Genomic DNA, 22,300 nt, shown 5'->3' on the forward strand with positions numbered 1-22,300 from the left:
AAAACTTCTATTATTACATTCTATTATTCGCAATAACACCAAACACAAAAAAAATCTATATTAACACTGCAATGTAACACAGCTACACACAAAAAACTAAAGCCGGCTACACATTTTTCTGCAGCATGCATCATGACACAGCAGACAAATGTGAACGTAACCATATTAAATGTATGAAACCGATTGCCGCTCTGATGCGTCACGGCACAACACAACACGACAGTCAAATGTGAATCTGGCTTATGTCTTATATTATCTTACAAAATCTGACGACCGGTCTGGCCTAGTGGGTAGTGACCCTGCCTATGAAGCCGATGGTCCCGGGTTCAAATCCTGGTAAGGGCATTTCTTCGTGTGATGAGCATGGATATTTGTTCCTGAGTCATGGGTGTTTTCTATGTATTTAAGTATTTATAAATATTATATATATATCGTTGTCTAAGTACCCTCAACACAAGCCTTATTGAGCTTACTGTGGGACTTAGTCAATTTGTGTAATAATGTCCTATAATAAAATAAATAAAATCGCCAGTATGTAGTCGCCCTAAGCAATGTCCCCAGCGACATTAGGAAGCGTCCCGCGCTATATCAACAGCTTTATTTTAACATACTCCTGAATAGCCTCTTTATTACACGAATATATTTCAAAAAGACTTATCTTTATACCACACTTATGTAGAGATACGACCATTCTTACTTGTAGGAGAGACATATTGACGTTATGCTTTTAAAGGGTTAGAAGTAGGGACAATAAGTGAGATAGGTACTTACGTTTTCTTTTCAAAAGCCGTCTAAACCCGAGATCCTCAATTAAACTGCTCGTTTTATAGGTATTTATATCATGTCATTCACGAAGACGCATGTCTGGACTCATAATATATTATCAAGTTATTAAAGGTTAGATTTGACAAATTCGTGCGTCATCGTGGATGACACGAACTAATACTTACATTCTTTTATGTTTTCATTCTTATTATTTCTTATTGTAATTAGCTGAAATGTTTTATTCTGTCAGTCAGGCTAAAATACTAATTATTTGAGACATGTTAAAAATGGAGAATCTGTAAAAAATAAGCCGAAATATGAAGAGCTATTTACTTAACACACATCATCACACAGAGTTAAGGTTTCTAGTTTAGTTGTTTTTATTGACCCAAACCATTAGGTACCCTATTTTACGTCTTCTACGCAGACAAATTCGCGGGCATAGTAATATGTGTCTAAAATTCCCGTGTAAATATTTCATGGCACAACAATTCGCACCGAACGCACAGAAAATCCCAATTACGGTAACCAGATCCAATTGGCTTCACTCATTGGTCCACCCATTTCCTATACACCTCCTGATTGGTTTAACCGCTCTCCAAACGCTCCGTGATTGGCTGTAATATATACTCAGATCCTGATTGGTGGGAACGCCGGTTGCATTCAAAGCAACAATGTTGACAGTTAACGAGGTAAACTTCAAATGTGGAATATAAACAATGGTTGTTCAGGACGACAAAAACGGTGATTGGCGGGTTTTTTTTAGCTCTTTACTCTTGGAGTAACGATGTATATAAATAACTGGTAATGAAGTCCTGGAAAGTCTTGTCTATTGTATTGAGAACTTTGTACAGTCAAATATATATTTTTTAATATGAGGGGACAATCTTACACACATCGACTTAGCCCCAAACTAAACAAAGCTTATACTATGGGTACCTACTGGGCGACGATATACACCCATGACTCACGAATAAGTATCTGTGTTCGGGAAGGGCATTTATTTTAATATGAGGGGACAATCTTACACACATCGACTTAGCCCCAAACTAAACAAAGCTTATACTATGGGTACCTACTAGGCGACGATATACACCCATGACTCACGAATAAGTATCTGTGTTCGGTACGGGCATTTATTCTAATATGAGGGGACAATCTTACACACATCGAGTTAGCCCCAAACTAAACAAAGCTTATACTATGGGTACCTACTAGGCGACTATATACACCCATGACTCACGAATAAGTATCTGTGTTCGGTAAGGGCATTTATTGGTGTGATGACCACGGATATTTGTTTCTGAGTCTTGGGTGTATATAAGTAGGTATATTGATATTATATATATCGTTGTCTGAGTATCCACCACAAGCCTTCTTGAGCTTACTGTGGAAATTAGTCAATTTGTGTAGTAATGTCCTATAATATTTATTTATTTTATCACACAATTAAATGCCCTTACCGGGATTCAAACCCGGGACCATCGGCTTCATGGCAGGGTCACTACCCACTGGACCAGACCGGTCGTCAATTTGAGAACCATTTCGGACTTTAATTGTGGATCAATTTAGGGTTCAAGCTAATTGGGTCACAGTGACAATCAATATGAGTCACTAGAGATCTCCTACTATTGTCACAAGGTACAAATAGTACTTAAATTCCTTGACAGTAAGCACAGAATACTTTAAAACTCAGTTTTAGGATCTGCAAAAGGACCTATGTTTAACTTGATGTTTACATTTTGTTTCGTCGTCGAGTAAAGTATCTGTGATAAGTTGTTTGCAGTTGGTAGTCATGTCCGTATATGGAGATAACTACAATGTTAAGCTGGCTATGCACATTACGGGTAAAACGTAGCGTATGTGACGTTCGACTTCGACTATGCTGTTTTCTAACCAGCTTCAACTGTGTAGTTTAACTGTACAGGCAGGTGTAGGGCCAGTTTTAAAATGTAAAATTTTGAAACTGATATTCGTATTCATACTTCTTTTTATACTAGGCCGACGAGTTTAGGAACCTTAGATCGGGGAATCAATGTGGCATTTCTGAACTATCATAGGGAGTTCATTTATCGACTTCCGATACACATATCGATACATTTAGAACACAAAATATTAAAAAGTTATAATCATCATCATCAATGGTCACTGCATCCTTGACGGATGATTGTTGCAACGCTGTGTCCAGAGTGGTTGAGACGACCAATGCATTTCTGCTTATGGCTATACGAGCCTATCGATGCGCGGCACTTCTTGCCGCATGTATGTGTATGTTGTGCCTCTGGATATGAGACCACGCCACCAGCGCAACGCATGTTGTTCCTTTTATGCCTCAAGTTTTCCAGCCACACTTCGTCGTGCTTATTCACTCCCACGCATAGGTTTAAGCCACTCGGAAAAAAGTTAAAAGTTAAAGGAAAAAGTTATAATGGTTAAAGGTTATTTGACAGTAAAGAAGTAATATACATACAACGTCAAGGTAACATCGATAACAGACATATCGATATTACATTTTGTCAATCACTATATTTTGCCACAATAACTTCTGTCTGGTTATAAGCTTCATTTAAAAATTATCTAACCTGAGTAAACGTTTAATATCCACGCTTTTTTTCATTTTTAAATATCTCTGTTCATAAGTTGCGAAGCGAGGGTCTTGACTTGACAAACGACGCAACTTGTAGGGGACGTGAAAAATGGACCCCAAAAACGTTTAATATAAGTGCTCTCGAGTCTCGAGTTAGAGTGATTTATTTAAAAGAATATTTAATAATTTAAACCTGCCTAGATAACAGATATTAAAAAAGAAGTTTAAAACCGATATCTATGACAAAACGGTAGACCAAGCTTTGCTCGGAAGACATAAAAACTCAAAAATGAGCGTTTTTCCAGCGATAACACTTGGCAGATCGATTTTTCGCCCCCGAAAACCCCCATATAGCAAATTTAATCGAAATCGTTAGAGCTATTTCCGAGATCCCCGAAATATATAAATATACAAGAATTGATATTTTAAAGGTATAAGATTTACTAGATAATCTTATCAATACAATTAAGTAGATCGAGCACTATTCAAATATAAGCGGTTATCTATAGGTATAGCTACCTATAAGTAAAGTTGAAAATTGTTCATGTAACTTCTTTATAATATTAACTATAACATTTACAAACATAGTACATAAATAATAGTAGCATAATATTAAAAAAATGATAATGAATATCTGAAACCCACACAATACAGTGAACTAAAAATAACTCAGATCAATGCTTTCAAATAACGTCACTAGATGACGTCACCGCAGCGCGCGAAACGTGATGCGCTATTTGAGCCACGTTCACAACGACTCCGTGGCGCAACGGTAGCGCGTCTGACTCCAGATCAGAAGGTTGCGTGTTCAAATCACGTCGGGGTCAAGGACTTCTTTTTGTATTTTTATTTTTTGCTTTTTCTATTTTTATTGCGAAAGAATAAAGATATTTTCATACAACGAATTTTTTTTTTGTTATGAATGTTATACAAAATAAATATTAACAGGAAAAAACGAAGTAAATAAAGCGTTTGTTATAATTTATTATTTTATTTTGTAATCCAAGTGGTATTTCATCAAAAATAAATTTATTTAAATAATTAATAGTAACAGTTTTATGATGAATAAAACATAAAAATGCTTATACACTAACACTAACTTTATAGGCAGTAAAATACCGCTAAATAGCATAAATCAATAAATTATACGATAAAAAATTATCATAATCTATAAACGCAAGCTGTGTGCAACGAAAGTGTTAAAAAACAAAATTCTAATAACACTATAAAACTTAACCACATCACGTCGTGAATTTCAAAAACATACAATCATATCATTTTAACTGTGATTGAAAGAACATAAATATATTCTTCGCTTTCATACGTCATGTTATTAAGACAAAGTTCGAACACTATATAAACAAGAATAAAAAACATACGCTTGAGATAAATGCAAGTTAGTGCTAGAGAAATTAGACTTTATGGTAACGCAATAAGAGCCATACTTACCAATACCTAAAGCTTCAGTTATAGGATTATTCTTTATGATTTTTCACAATAGTTTCGATAGTTTAATGTTGTTTACGATTAAGAAAAGAATACATTTTAACGCAAAAAAATAAAATCGCTGGATAAAAGAATGTAAGTAATAAAATCGTAAAGAACCTGTGAGAATCGTTGGCTGTGTGGAATGTTTTTTATTGCTGTTATAAAGACGTATGCAGTAGCGCCAGTAGCTACGATCTGGGACCATTGAAATAATACGAGTCGTAAATAAACCGGTTGGTGCCAGGTTTTCATCGTTATACGAGTTATACTGTACCCCTAGTGTAAATTTATTAGATAGCGAAACGTGATGTACGCGTTTGCGTTAAGACTCGTTTTATATGGAATTTCGAGTTTCCAAAACGTTCCGCTTGGAGCGCTGTTTCTAAACCCCATACAAAATGAGACTTAACGCAAACGTATACGTCACGTTTCGCAATTGAATAAGTTTACACTAGGGGCTCTGTACCCCTAGTGTAAATTTTATCGACATCATAATGTGACGAACGCGTTTGCGTTAAGTCTCATTTTGTATAGGATTTTGAGTTTCCAAAACGTTCCGCTTCGCGCGCTGTTTCTTAATCCCAAACAAAATGAGATTAACGCAAACTTATACGTCACGTTTCGCTATTGAATAAGTTTACACTAGGGGCTCTGTTCTTAGTAGAGTCGCCATCAGATATATCAGAGCGGCAAAGGTGTTCACAAATATCTGAACACGCCTCTATTGTCAAGGCGTTACAATTTCATACATTTTGGCTGTCTGACCTTGAAATTTTCTATGGGAGAATACATTTTTATTTCGCGATTTCTGGGTCGGTCTCATAGTAAAAGTTGTTCAGTATGACCTATATATACAGCCCGGAAATGATTGCAGGTAACTAAGTAAACATCCTGTAAAATAGTTAACATAATTTAGTATAAAGGTGTATTGTCCAAGTAAATTGTAGTGAACTAAATTTACTGCCATCTTTCGACACAGGAGTGAAACTCTTAGAATGACATATGGCAATTTGAGCCATGTTCTTTCTCAGATATGCGTTAAATATCAAACGGTGTCGCCATCTACTCGAGTATACGCTAAAGGCCAGAGGGCCTACCGCGAACCACGTTCGACGTGTTGCCTCCCTGTCATACTTATGTACGAATTTACAAGTGCGACAGAGAGGCAACACGTTGAACGTGGTTCGCGTTAAGCCCTCTGAGGTATATCACCAGTCGGTAGTGACCGTGCTTATGAAGCGGGGATCCGGGGTTCGAATCCCGGGAAGAGCATTTACTTTTTGTGTTTATCACGAATATTTATTCCTGAGTTGTGGAAGTTTTTTTTTGGTATGGTATAACTTAGGTATGTATATTATCGTCTGATACCCATAGTACAAGCTTGGCTTAGTTTGGGGCTAAGCTGACCTGTGGAAGATTGTCTCCAAATAGTTACTCGTATATTTATTTATTTATAAATTGGCAATCAGGTGTGACTAGGTTCTATCGCCGGTCAGTTGATAATAAAAAAATATCATAGATTAAAGGGTGTGTGGAGAGCGGACGGCCTTGCGAGTCTAGATTTTAGAAGGACCTGCTATGACTAGGTAATAGGTAATAGCAGAAATACTAGATTTTACGTAGACGCAGACGTTAGCCAAAATACTAGCTATTACATACACGGTGCTCACGAGGAACCCGACAGATTTTAACCACGTACTTCTGAGGCCAAAAGAAGGAAAAAATGTTATATGAGTTTCACTAAATTTTTTTTTGGTACAACTAGTTCTTGCAAAGGTTACATGTCACTTTTTGACATCTATCAATAAGGATATTTAGACTACGCCCCATAATGGCATCATCGCGATCAAAAAGGCGTTTTGCACTAAGTTACGATAAGATGTTTTTTTTTACATTGGTATTAACTCTGAAACTAGGCGAAATCCAAAAAAGTTTATATGACATTTTAGTCTCTAAATGTGATCAGGAATACACTGTCAAAATCTTTTGCAGCACCGTGTGTATGTAGGTATCAAGTAAAAAAACTTCAATCTACATTATATACAGGCTGTTTATTTAGTCACCTGCAATAATTTACGGAGTGAATATATATATACTGAGCACTTTTTACTATGGCACCAATCCCGAAATCGCAAAAAAAATTGGCTGTTTCATACATTTTGTCTGTCTGACCTTGAAATTTTCTATGGGACAGTAATTTTTTTTCGTGATATCGGGATTGGTTCCATAGTAAAAGTTGCTCAATATGACCTTGATATTCAGCCTGTAAATTATTGCAGGTGCTGACTAAACAAACATCCTGTATTATACCGGGTGTACCTAGCCTGTAACATGAGCAAACATTTAAACTGTAGGTAGGTACTCTTCAAACTAATCAACATTTGTTCAGCAACTTTTAAAAATGACTTTGACTTTTAGAACACTTTAAAGTTTATTCTGAGACGCAATGTATTGCGAATTTTGTTATGTTTGTATTAGCGTGGCAATCAACGTCAATTATACTGATGACAGCGTACATTGAAGGTACTTAATATTTAATTTGTATGAAAAATAGATAATCTAGCGACATTTTTTTTAAGTCGCTGAACAAATGTTGGTTAGTTTGACGAGTACAGTCAAGGTAAGGTACCTTAAGGGGGTCCCTAACGCCAATGACCTTCGATCTGAATCCCTTAGTTTTCTAATGTTTTTAGTAGCTAGTAATATTAACAGCAATGGCTGTAAGCAATATAGTATATTTACTTCAAAGTTCATTATCTTCGAGATATTTAGCATCAAAGTTGAAGAATTTTAGGCCAAAAAACTGGTTTTCTGGACATAACTTTTTTGTTAATTAATTTAAAATTAAACTCTGACAAATTTTTAGAGACGTCAAAGACGAACCCAAATATGTAGATCTCATATATGTAAGATCATTCATAGCAATCTAGTAACGAAAATAGTGTTTGTTTAGACAATGTTTATGAATATAAAATAAAATAAAGTATTAATTTCTTTCAAAATCCGGCAGATAAAAATGGAGATAAAAGATTAAAGAACGTATAACCGTTTGTCTTATAATTCTATCTGCAGTGCAAATGAAGGAGTAACGACTCAAAACTCGCCAAAAATCGATGAAAACCGCGGGGAGTCCTTTAACATCCGACAGTTAAATTATTGCTCCTGTTGTCAGCATCAATCAACATCAAAAAAGCGGCAAATAGATTGAGAAAATGATGACGATAGTAATGGTATTGTCACTCTAATGACAAAAACTGACACAAATAAAAATAAGAATTTCCTATTATTCCGTTTGACCGCAAGTCATTGCGGTGGCGACGGACTGTGGGAACGGATGAATGGGATTGCATTATTATATTGATTGAATGTTTTAGTTTTGAGGCCATGAGGTCACAACAAGATATTATTGCTGTATCATGAGCACCAGAGCCAGAGCCAGAGGTTGCCAGAGGGGAGGGAGGGGGTTAAGGTCGGCAACGCGCATGTAACTCCTCTGGAGTTGCAGGTTTACATAGGCTGCGAATACTGCTTACCATCAGGCGGGCCGTATACTTGTTTGCCACCGACGTAGTATAAAAAAAAACCTTTGCACCGGGAATGGCATTGAGAGTTTTGCTTTTAGTGTTCCGTTCCCAAAGGGTAAAACGGGACCCTATTACTAAGACTCCGCTGTCCTTCCGTCCGTCTGTCACCAGGCTATATCTCATGAACCGTTATAACTAGACAGTTGAAATTTTCGTAGATGATGTATTTCTGTTGCCGCTATAACAACTACTTATTAAAAAGTACGGAGCCCTCGGTGGGCGAGTCCAACTCGCATTTATTTTTGTTGTATTTTTTTAAACGAATATTAAAGTATGAGACGTAATAAAATTGGTTTCATCTTTAGTTTCGCTTTTAGGTAGTTTAGAATGATTTTAAGCTCTGTTTTTCTTTTTAAAATTAAAAAAAAAAGTATTTTTATAGTCATAAACACTAGGTAGGTATATGAAAAGATGATTCATTATACCTATACTCCCTTATTGACCGCCAACTACCCTCATTAACTGAAGTACCTACTGGATTTGTAGATACACACAATTTACTTATATCATAATATTTGCCACAGATTCTTACAATTTCTCATTCATAAACTCCTGCCTTAGTATCTCAGTTAATTTCCTCGGTGTGGTCCTCGGAGCGTGAAATAGCTTAACTTGCATCTGCGTCGTGGGAAACCACTACTCAACCGTGACCCAGACCTATTTATTATCATTTATATATTAACACGCTTTTATTAGGTCGACCTGTATGTAACTATGTAATGGAATCTAAGGTAACTAACTTAACCATCTTCCTAGGATCGTAGCGTCATGAAAATTGACAGCTGTATGTAGTTTTGATGACAATACAATAATATGGTACTGTCGAACTGATCTGATGATGGAGCCGGAAGATATGAACTGGAACTTCATGATGGAACATCGTATCATAGCTGTGTTTGGATTGGTTAGAAAAGTCTTGTAATGAACTACGATTAGGTTTCAAGGTCTGATGATGAAACCGGAAGATAGGCACTGGCATTCCATGATTGAATATCGTATCATAGTCGTGTTTGCACTTGTGAGAATGGTCACGTAATGGACTTTGAGCACGAAAGCGTCTTTTTCTAGTGTTTTTAAACTATTAATTTATAAAACAATATAAGCTTGAATTCCACTACTTAAATTTATTACGCATGTAGAGGTCTCACTTCATTCTAATAAGCTTCTGAAACCCACTCCACTCAGTACGCTCTACCCTCTGGCGGGTAGCGCCCTCGGAGACCCGCAGGGAGGTGGCCTTCGCTGTTGAGAAGCTCGGCAAGACCTAAGGCAGACTCCACGGCCACAAGCTACCACCGTCGCGTCTGAAGAGCCGAAAGAGCTTTATGCGGTGCACTGCACTCAAGGTTCGACTGCCTGAGAACCGGCTGGTACACTGGCAAACTCACGCCCCTCCCGCTGAATACCGGTGTCCCGCCTAAACGCTCACGGCTGGCCATGAACAGCCGTAGCTGATCTAGAAAGCCTTAAATTGTCTGCGTTCCCAGGTTGGCCCCAGCAAGGAGAATTGGGTAAGGTGGGGTCTAAGCGACTCAGATGCCCTATGTGTCCTATGTGTGCCACACGCTGTCCTGCGTTCTGCCCAGCGCACCTACCCACTTGTTCCGAGCAAGATCTACGGGGCGCAACAGACAGGATGTTAAGCGTCGCTGAACCTTCTGGTCACGCTTAATATAAAACACGGGACCATCGACACGAGACGAAAAAGCTGAATGCTGGCAGAGGTGCACAAATCAATATGGATCCTATTTTGCAATGCTTAGCGTTATCAGCTCCTATTGTGCGAAATTGGTTGTGGGAAAAGCGACGCCAACGCACACTATTTTGCAGGTTCCAAATTTACCGACTGTTAAATGAGTAATATGTCCCACACCCACTTCGGACGGCGTCTCAGTCATGCAGGAATAGGAATTTATCAATAATTCGGTAACTTTATGAGTATAATTTCATCTTTACAGGGTGTCACATGTATACCTATATGTTCCATTCCATCCAATATTATGACTATGCAATAAACGATTATATTCTATTTATCAGTCAAAAACTGTTTCATTTATTACATTTGTTTGATTTAGGAGGAAACATTTGCAAATAGTGTTCACCGAACATAATGAGCCACCTAAACAACTCTTTTTTTCTGTGTCCCTTTCTGTGGTATGATAGAATACTAGCGTAAGATAAAGATAGATATAGTGTTCTCCAGAGACACGGTTGGCTATTCAAACCGAAAAAAAGTTTGATTGTAGTTTTTATCTGCGTTCAAGCGCAATGAAATAGGTCACTTTTTACACAATTTTCCAAATAGTGTGACCCACTTTAATTGCTCTTAAATTAAGTATTTAAAAGATTACGGCCATTGGCATTCATGCGCAAGCGCATTATTAAATAAATTGATTTAATTTCATTAAAATTGGAAACTATTTCGGATTCGAAATTATCTTTAAATTAAAATAAATGACACATGAAGCTTAATTGCAGTTCCCATGATTTCTTGAAGATTGAAACGTTGAATACGAATGAATTTCGTTAAAGTATAAAATATTAAAGAGGAAAAGAGATTGATACAAATGAATGAACTTCATTATCATTATTTTTAGGGCCTGTTTCATAATGTCCAAGTGAAAAGGGTCGGATAGCTTATTAACAAATAAATTAACTGCCAGATAAACTTCATGCAAAACCGAGCATCTATCTACCAGCTTATTTGAAGATTGTGAAACGCCAACGATGACTTTATTCGTCAGATAAGTGGCAAGTAGCTTATTCAGGACTTTCCTTGGATATTGTGAAACAGGCCCTAACGGCCCGATTCGAAGAATGATTAAGACACGTTTAAGATCTTGGAAAGTTCTTTAAAAGATCGATAGCTAAACGACTAAACGTCATGTCAAAATTGATGTCTATTTCGATTCCGCTGTGATCCCAATAAGATCTATCTACGATATTTCTAACGTCAAAGTAACATTGGTGGCCCGAATTGAGCTGCTACTGTCAATTATATGACATCCAAACGATATCTAAATGAGAACTTATCTAAACCAGAACTTATCGTTATCGTATCTCATTCGTCGAATCGGGCCGTAAGAGATTACTACCATAAAAAGCTTTATACAATACGCCTCAGAACGTAACATTTTGTTATTTATGATTCCTTGGAACTATAAATTTGTTTTATGGCACAAAGTGATTGTAAGAATGCGTTCCTTCTGAGGTTCAGGGTGCGTAGCCAACGTGCCAATGGTTTACGCTCCGTAGCGTAGCGTAGTCCGGATCCCTTTGCTTAACATAATTATTGAAAGTATTGTAATGATTGTCAGATTATCATTAGCCATAATTCATCATTATTTCATTATTCATTTGTATTAATCAACTTTTCAGGATTTTCGTGTGGTTATCCTATAGATAGGTTAGGCTTGTTTTATGGCAATCCTGAAAGTTACGCGGAAAAATAATAATAATAATAATTCAGCCTATATACGTCCCACTGCTGGGCACAGGCCTCCTCTCATGCGCGAGAGGGCTCGGGCTATAGTCCCCACGCTAGCCCAATGCGGAAAAATAATGCATTATAAATAATAGAGATCCAGCGTAGTCATCTCTCTCTATCACTCTTCTACATTAGTGCGACAGTAACAGTTGCGTTCCGTTCGCTACGGAGCGTAATCGATTGGTATGTTGGCTACGCACCCAGTTTATATTGCGTTTTAATTGGTTGTCTGTTTAGTGGTGTCTTTAATTTATAGTAACGAGATTTTATAACGATCTATCATAAACATTTGTTCCTTAATTCAAAGTATTATTATGGGCAATGGCATTTATTACAATTTTATGGTCGTGAAAAAAAAAAAAAAACAGAAGAACCGCGGTTGCTCTTTGTAAGTGTGACGTATTTAATACAACGGCGAATATTACAAACTTTCTCAAACTGTTACACACGACTAAATAATATTAAAAATATTTAAAAAGACCTGTTTAAATGTTTTTAATATTATTTATGTAAGTTATAGTACCTATTTATATCTTTAAGTGGCCAATAGTGGTAACGGTGAAACAATGCAAATGGACCTCTGTTTCATTTTAAAAACATGAGTGACCCATTTTAATAGGTACAGTCAGCATCAATAGTAGCGGATGAAACAACGCGCTAAAAGTATCTGATATTCCGGATAACTTTTCCAAATATAGATAAATCTCTAAAATTTACATTCAAAAGTATATTTTTTACCGTCTTAATTGTTCTACATATAGAACCACCACATTTTGTTAAGCTGTCACAGAATGGTAGATACTTTTGAAACCTTGTTTGATCCGCTACTTTTGATGCTGATTGTACATATAAAATATCAAATAAAATACTCTAAAATTATCCTCCTCCTTGAAAATTTGTAATGCGTAAGTCAAAATAATTTTATCTAAAATACTGCCAGGCTAAAACCGCGAGGCTAAAGTGGGACTGGGCAGGCCATGTACGACGTAGGTACCCACAGAGGTGGGCTAAACTAGCCACAGAGTGGGCGCCACAACGTAAACGCCGGCATGGTCGGCCTAAGAGGAGATGGCGGGACGACCTGGACGCATTTACTCAGCAACTGGACGGATGCTGCAGTTCATCGGGAAGATTGGAAGTCCCGGGGGAGGCCTTTCCCCACAGGGGGACTCTTTATAGGCTCGTTAAAAAAGCTACTGATAACAGCAGGTCTGTTATCTTTCAAATCATAAAGATTATATAATAATCTTTATTTATAAAAAGCTTATTTTTGATTATTATTACTTTTATTTATGAATAGCTTATAAAAGACTCACATAAAAGACTAAAGAAACACTTTCCGCCATTTTGAATTATTATAAAAGGCGGGTACACAGGAAAGGAGGGTATCCGCCTTTTATAATAATTCAAATCACACAGCAGTGTACAAAAATTCGAGTACGGAGAAGTTGTACTGAAGACCTCTTGAAATTCTTATTGCATTTGATTGGTATTATCTTTGTAACAAATGAATATAAACTTAAAATACTGGTAAAAGTATTAGTCATCAACAACCCAATAATATCCCAAGAATTATCAGTAAACAAAAGTAAAAGCAACGGGGTGTCATCAGTTTAATTAAGCATATTTCCTTAAAGCCTCACTCTAACGCAACGACAAATTCCTTGCCCTACCACAATTCAATTTCAACCGTAATTCTATCAGTATACTATTGCATTTCCAACGCACATGTTTGACAGTTTAGTTTTTATTTTATTTGACATTTATATGAGCATTCCCACAATTAGGTTTAAGAGTCGGTTCAAAAACTGATAGAGATAGCATTCTACCGGATGTTGGGTAACGACTTTCTTTGCTTTCGGGATGCAGTCAGGTGATTTGAGGCGTTTAGATAATTTTGAGTGAACTTACCCGTTTTATATGTGTTTAACGAGTGCTTTCATGTTGGGTTAAAAACTGCGCCATTTATGTGCATTCCCTTAAGAGGAAATGCCAGCCCCTTCTCAGATTTGAGAATTTTAGGTATATATCCCCGTCGTGCAGCTCTTAAAATTAGTGCGATAAGGACAACTGCAGCTTAGGAAAAAAAACGGTGTGTAGAAATCTCAGAAATCTGGGTTTCGTTGTCGACATTTTCCTCCAGCAAAACTTAACCAATCGTAACTAAATTTTGGGGACGGAATGAGAAACAAATGAGACAATTTTTGAAGTAACTTAGATCTTACAAAAACCAGAATATTATTAAAATTTTGGCAAAAATTCCATTTTTGGTACAAGCTTTTATCGCTGACTATACTTTTCTTTCCACAGGCAACTAATACTTATTGAGTCAATTCTAAAAACCCCAAACACAATTAGGTTGCGTTGTTTTATCACAGAGTTCCTATGGCTACCTCCTGTCTCCATCATCAGATCAGCTCGATGGTACATATCATAATTGCATTGTCACCCGACTTACATATATATGGAAATTTTCAGCTTCATCGGAAACCGTGAAGTGGGTCAAATTTAACTTGCAAGATTTGACCCGTACATACATAGGTACATTGCAAGCTAAATAAAAGCTTGTAATAAAAAAAAGAAAAACGTACAGACTGTCATAGATACGGGTATAGATATAAATCTATCATTTATATTATAATTAAAAACGTCATAGAGAAACCGTGTAAATAGCAACCGGGGAACAAGGAACTTCGAAAAGATACTTATCACTGACAAAAATATATTTGCTTTATTATATCAGAATAGTACATTACGATACAAGTGCGAAAAATAGGAAATTCGAAACGAGTGGCGATAAATTAAAACACGACCGAAGGGAGTGTTTTAAATCGACACGAGTTGCGAATTACCTATTCGCACATGTATCGTACAACGTTTTACAGTACATATGGCCCTTTAAATGTTCGACACAGTAACGTAATATGCTACTTCTCGCACTAGTGCTATAAAGTAGCCCCATATGTACTGTAAAAATGTTATCAATTCACGCATTTCAGTACCCCTAGTATAAATATAATCGACATCATAACGTGACGAACGCGTTTGCGTTAAGACTCATTTTGTATAGGATTTTGAGTTTCCAAAACGTCCCGCTTGGCGCGCTCTTTCTAAATCCAATACAAAATGAGACTAAACGCAAACGCGTACGTCACGATTCGAAATCGAATTTATTTACACTAGAGGTACTGAGGCAGGAAAGTAGGAAAAAAATGTATATGAGTTTAGATCAATTAAAGAAAAAAAAATCTTGTTTATTTCTTTTTTCGATTTTTTGTATGTATTTGTACATAAAATGTAAACGATATTTGTGAAACTGTAACTTAAAAAGTTTTTTTTTGCAAAGTGTTTCTAGTGACTTTTGACATCTATCAATAAGGATATTTGGACTAGGCCCCATGGTGGCAACTTCGCCATCTAAAAGACGTTTTGCACTAAGTAACAAAAAAAGGTTTTTTTTTTACTTAACTTTTTTTACTTAGGTTTTTTTCTTTAACCCTGACATTAGGCGAATTCCAAATAAAGCTTATAGAACATTTTAGTCTTTAAATGTCAATAAATTATTTTTAGTAATGTAATTACTTTTAAATAAAACTAATGTATTTTTTTGCTACTTGACATGTAAAATATTATTTTTTACCAATAAATGATATCTATCTATCTATCTAAATATGATCAAGAATATATTGTTACACCGTGTATATAATTATAAAACTACTATATATAATAAAATTAAAAACTAATCTAACCTTTACCTACTTATCTAAGCAAGGTATCTACCTTGCGTCTTTTTCCGCACATATGCCAAGACATCTTGCCTTCAAAGCCTTATTGCCCAAAGGCTTCCAATAAGCCCCAGAAACTAAGAAGCCTGCAATGTCCCATTACTGTATTGCTGCATTAGGAGATTGCAGGTTGCAGGTACTGCACTAAGGCGCTTCACACATTGAGATTTGAGACTGTCAGCCGTCATGAGCGAAGCGGCATATCAAAGTTTTTGATACTCAAAGAAAAATCATTTTGCAGCCATCATTTTATATTTTAGCAACAACAAACCTAGATATAATAGTACCTCTAGTGTACATTCATTCGATAGCTAATCGTGACGTACACGTTTACGTTAAGTCTCATTTAGTATGGGATTTAGAAACAGCGCGCCAAGCGGAACGTTTTGGATACTCATAATCCCATACAAAATGAGACTTAACGCAAACGCGTGCGTCAAGTTTGGCTATCAAATATATTTACACTAGGGGTAATGTATCAAACACATTTTATCTGGGGGCACGGTAGTGCCCCCGCCAAGACGAGCAAAGGGAAGCGCAAGGGCACTACCTACCTTTTCTTTTTTTTTTGAACCCTCATAACTTGGGTTTGGATTATACCAGGTAAACAAAATTCTCGGGATATAATGTCAATAGTAGACTTATTAAGCATAAAAAATGTCAATTGCATAGCTCTCATACTTTAGATTTTATTCATAAGTTTCTAAAAAAACCCGATTTCGTCATTGACTCACTCACTCACTGATCATCAAAACCTATAGGGTACTTCCTAAAGTTTGTTATAGGGAAGAATATAGATAGTTTCCAAACCCAAAATCACCCCGTAAGGGTAAAAAAGGGGGTAAAAAAAGGCGTTAGTGAGGAAAAAGGGGGTTGAAGTTTATATGGGGAATATTTCGGGATTTTTTTCTTGAAACAAAAACGTCACTTTTGTCTCGATGAGAATTAGTTGTTCGTTCAAAGAAAAGTACAGACAACGATAAAAGCTTGTATCACAAAAGTTTTTTTTTTAATATTTTTTTTTCTAAAATATATTTGATACTACAATTCACAGGTTCTGATAAATCTATAGACGTGTTACCAATTCCAATTACCAACTTATGACAGACGCAACATTGCTTTCAACTTTTTTAAATGTAATAAATGCGTGTATCGATCGAGTTGACCGTACAGTACAGCTTATAGAATTATAATAGTCTGCTCCCGGGTCGGATCAGTGTCACAAATTGAGACGTAAAACTTATTAAAACATACTATTGGGACGTACGCTGCCGCACCACTTTATTGAAATTGAAATTATTTATTTCAAGCACAAGTCCAATATAGTGTTAGTACAAAATATGCCTAAATCTATGTTAGCAGGTATACAATATGAAAAGACAATAAATAAAACTAATTTATAGTATACATACATAATAGATATATATATATACAGAGGTATTGTACCAATTATGTTGGCGGCATTTCCTCGTTGTATCGCAATGCTGATTGTGCGAGGAAGCCGCCAGCTCTTCGGTCACCAGATACGTCAACCAGACGCTTCACGATTTCTGTAAAAAACTTGTGCGCGCTGGGACCCCAAGGACTTAGTTTCAACGCCAACGTTTTATATTATACATTGCTATTTTGCATGTGAAAAATACTAACTGAGAACATTACAAATTAAACGTTATTAAATATTTATAATTCAAAATCATCACTTAAAAGTCAATTTTATCAACCAACAAGAGCAAACAACTTAAAAGCATCAGATTACTTTGTCAAACATGTGAATAAAATGCAACTTCCTTATTAGTTTTTGAAGTACAAAGCAGGGATCGGAACCGGTTTTTTGGAAAAACTTTGAAATAAACATATATTTCGGTTTATTTTATACTCCAAATATAGGACTCGGTTGTGTTTTTTGATAACGACTTCGTATTATTAGATTGCCCAATTAGAAATGAAATAATTAATAAAGAACGAAAAAATACCGTTTTCGTTCCCATACAAAAAAATACCGGTTTCCGTTCCCTGGTACAAAGAGAGCGTTTACTAGCTGGTATGGTGAAATATTTATTTGTTTTACAAGGGGGCAAAGTTGTTGTTTAACCGCTCGTGATAATATTGATACCCGAGCAAGCGAAACATTCAAAAATTCTTGAAAAATGGAATGAACCTTTGAACCTTTTATCTCCCTTTACTATCTTTGAACATTTTCCTATTTATCTTCACCAGAAGATACAGTATAATGTACCCAGTTAATGATCCATAAAGTTAGGTTTCTCGATAAACCTAGCCAAAGAGCTAAGATCTAATTAACAAGAGCTCTAACTCACAGTTAAATTTACAAGCCCGTTAGTTTAATCCAGTGTTAACAGCGCAGATAATGCAGAAATGCAGAACTAAGGGTCGAGCATACATGCGATTGAAAATAGATGAGGTCCTGGTGGCTCAGTAATTTTTCCCACTTTTAAATTTATTCCTTAAGAAGTACTATGTAAGTTTATATTTAGACATGTTTTTTTAAATATAAATCTATTCGAAATGAAAAATAGAGAGTTTAACTCGTTCATCCCTTGGTTAGCAATCTACTATAGGTATATATATAATTATTTCTTTATGATAAGATAAGATAAGATAAGATAAATGTTTATTTGCAAGAATGTAGGTACATAGGTTACAAGATGTTAGGGTGATTATTCGGGTTTCCATTTACATTCAGCCATTTATTGGCGTGCAAAATTGTGTCGCATTTTATACACACAGTAAATAAATGTCAACATATCATAAGAGACTAGTTAGCAATCATAACACTATCTTATATAAATTAGAAATACATACATCAAATTCATTTACAATTAATTATATGTCAAGTTACCAAATTTAAATTATAAAATCAATTAAAAATAAAATTATCATAGTATACAAATAGATCATGTTACATTACCAAATTTCAATTAATAGTCACAAATTTCATATAATCAAATGTTAATCTAATACAAATTCATTTACACTATAAAAACACTTATCAATTAACCACTTAGTAAGCTCTTTCTTAAAGATTATTTCTGGTAATTCTTTGAATTTGTCCGGTAACTTATTATAAATTTTTATGCACATGCAGTAAGAGTTTTTCCTGTAAATATCTGTCCTTTGTAGAGGAATGTAAAGTGCATGTTTGTGCCTCACTTGACGTTTAAATACTTCTGAGCTCTTTTTGAACATGTGTGGGTTTGTCTTGACAAAAAGGCAGGTCTCTTTTATGTACATGCATGGCAGAGGTAAAATTTCCATTTCCTTGAATAGTGGTCTACAACTTTCTAAGAACCATGCTCCACAAATCGCACGTATACATTTCTTTTGTAGTCTGAAGGCTCTAGTTATGTCGGCTGAGTTTCCCCATATCAATAGGCCGTATGATAAAACCGAAGCTACATAGCCATGATATGCATTCATCGCTGTTTCTATTGATGCAATCTGTCGTAGTCGTTTCAGTGCGTATACGAAGCGATCGAGTTTGTTACATATAGAGTCTATATGATGTGTCCACTTACAATTTTCATCAATGATTATGCCTAAAAACTTTGTTGTATCTACTTGTTCCAGCGTTATGTCTTTATATTTTACTTTCAATGGTAAATGATTGCTCCTGTAATTATGAAATTGAATAAAATTTGTTTTTGTTATGTTGACCTTCAAATTGTTATCATATAGCCATGTTATTATGTCATTTATAGCCGTATTTATATCTTCCTCGAACGTTTCTGGATCTTCACATTTGACGAGCAGAGTCGTGTCGTCAGCGAATAAGATACACTCATGTTTCGTTGAATTAGGGAGGTCATTAATGTACATTAAGAATAGTAATGGTCCCAATATCCTTCCTTGAGGCACTCCTGCTGTGATAGGTTTCAGTTGAGATCTACTCGTCATTTTACTTCCGTTTTCAAGTTTTGTGATTTCTACACACTGGTTGCGGTCCGTAAGATAGCTTCCCAGCCACTCTTTACATTTACCTCTCATTCCGTATTTTTCTAGTTTGGTAAGCAAAATGTCGTGATTAACGAAATCGAAGGCTTTTGTCATATCTAAAAATATACCCACGATAGGAGTTTTGTTATTCAAGCTTTCCGTTATTATTTTTAGTAGGTGAAAACATGCCATTGAAGTTGAACAGTTTTTTCGAAAACCGAACTGCTCTGGTGTTAATACATGATGTTTTGTGACAAAATTTAGTAGCCGGTTATACATTGTACGTTCAAATATTTTGGCAATAATTGGTATTAATGTGACCGGTCTATAATTGTTCAACTCCGTTTTATCGCCTTTCTTGAATAGAGGCTTGACCACCGCTAGTTTGAGTGCTTTTGGATATCGTCCCTGTTCAAAAGAAAGATTAATAATATAGCTTAAAGGTTCACATATAAATGTAGCACATCGTTTAATTAAACATGTATTTAGTTCATCATATCCTGTCGATGAGGTATTACGAAGGTATCTTATAATTTTCAATATTTCGTTTCCATCCGTGGGCTGAATAAAAATAGTTTCGTTATTGGTGTTCTTAATAGTTTTGACACTTTTCATTAATTTATGTCTTATATCTCCTGAAGGCTCTGATGTCACTAATTTGACAAAATAATCGTTAAATTTTTCAGAAATATCCATGCTGTCATTATATGTCACTTCATTTTCTTTTATTTTATCAACGCATTGACCGTCTAATCTTCCACTTACGTTGTTTTGTATTACTTTCCAAACTGCCTTACATTTATTATTATTCTTTGATATATATTTATAGTTTTGTATCTGTTGAGATTTTAGTATACATTGCTTAAGTATTTTATTGTACAATCGGTATTGTTTCTTATGAGCCTCTTTGTTATTTTTTGAATGTATGCTCTTTAAATATAGTTGCCTTTTATTTCTACTAGACTTCCTGAGTCGCATGAAGAGCGCAGTTGATTTTCACAGTTTCAGAAGTTGGTTTTCACAGTTTTAATCAAAATAGTTACTCTAAATGTGTGCGCTGCTATCTGTACAATAGGGAAACTACATGGTTAATATAAAATTATATCTTCAAATGAAGTGACTCATATAATTTAATTTAATTTTTTTAATTTATTTATTTAAGAAACAAACAGTCTTTTATAGTTATATATAGCACAGGAACTTTTCTTAAAACTAATAATATAATATCGATCGAACTTCACTTCAAGAAGTTCGTTTGATCATCATTATCATCAAATATATATATTAAGAAAAGGTAAGCATTTGACCACAATCTCACCTGATCGTAAGTGCCGATGCAGTCTTTTTTTTTTAAGATGTCTATTCACTCTCGATTTAAAAAGATCCAAATTATAGTGGACTGGGAATGATACGACTGCTACATAATGCCTAACTATATACAGTTACATGCACTGTTTTATCTACAAAGGCTGTCCATAATAATTCAGCGTGGAAATGCTGCTAGCATCATGGGCGCCTTCGCACTGGGAGCTGTTTGTTTGTATGAAATTTGAGTTAAAATTGAATTAGTAGTTTATATCCTTAATTTTGTTACTATACGTACTTAAAAAATTAAAATTCGTTCCTATATCCTATAATACTAGATTTTGCACGATACAATTTGTGTATGTCGACAGTTTTCATCCCCATTCATCACGCAATCATATGCAATATGCAGCCTTGGTCATTACCATGACCAATTTGGCTATTATCAATTTTTTCACAAAAAAAAACAGCAATTAATTACACTGAAGATAAACAGAAAGGGGCCTTTTCTTTTTTGTAGAAATTTCTCATATAAAGTGTCCCCTTTTTCATTGCCTGAGTATTAACTGTAATCGCATTTAGTGTGCCACAGCCCTTCGCCCTTCAGTATCGCACGGCTTTCTCTCACGACCAGTCGCTGAGTTACTGGCACACTTCGCTTAGGTGCTAACTTGTTCCAGACCTTTCGATAGGTTTACTAGAAGATTATCTTCTAATGAACCAGGGGTTTGAAGCGAAACCGTGTCTTCTTTTCCACATTTTCCTTAAGGTTATATTATTCTGGATGACGGTTTAAATAAATACCACATACGCTAGTAGACAATTTGTCTTTAAATCCGGATAAGCACTTATATATACATATAATTTATCATTTTATGAATGAAAAAAAATTCACCATCAGGCGGGCCGTATGCTTGTTTGCCACCGACGGAGTATAAAATAAAATTATAATAGACTGGCTTGTATGTAGTAAATGTAAGAATTATTATGATACAGAAAACTTAATTCAAAATATTTTAGGACAATAAACACACACACACTCTTCTATATTAATAAAAAAAAAAATTTAAAAAGAAATTGTTATTCAATTACTAATAAGAGAGGGCGGTGCCTCTTAACGTAAACTGAATAAACAATTTTTAACTTTTCTAATTTAATTAAAAAAGTGCGAAGAAAAATCAAAGTCGATATCGATATTTTTTTCTAAGCTCAAAATAAATTTCCTCGGAGTAAATGTGAGCTATTTATTTATACAAAGAAAACAAAGACTGAATATATTATTATTGCATTGCATGTTGACGTCGGTAAAATTATGAGCTAAGATAACCGTTGCCTTGTGTATTGC

The 22,300-nt window shown here is 35.4% G+C and overlaps 1 protein-coding gene and 1 non-coding gene across 3 annotated transcripts in view; one reads left to right on the top strand and one right to left on the bottom strand.

Annotated features, from left to right (window-relative positions):
• The window catches only part of LOC133527635 (protein prickle), a 681,722-nt gene that overhangs the window by 574,568 nt on the left and 84,854 nt on the right, over positions 1 to 22,300 (bottom strand). The window lies entirely within an intron of this gene.
• Trnaw-cca (transfer RNA tryptophan (anticodon CCA)) lies at positions 4,108 to 4,179 on the top strand. The gene has a single exon. It is a non-coding gene; the product is annotated as a tRNA-Trp (tRNA).

Source organism: Cydia pomonella, chromosome 18 (genome assembly GCF_033807575.1).
Source record: "Cydia pomonella isolate Wapato2018A chromosome 18, ilCydPomo1, whole genome shotgun sequence".
NCBI classification, from domain to species: domain Eukaryota; kingdom Metazoa; phylum Arthropoda; class Insecta; order Lepidoptera; family Tortricidae; genus Cydia; species Cydia pomonella.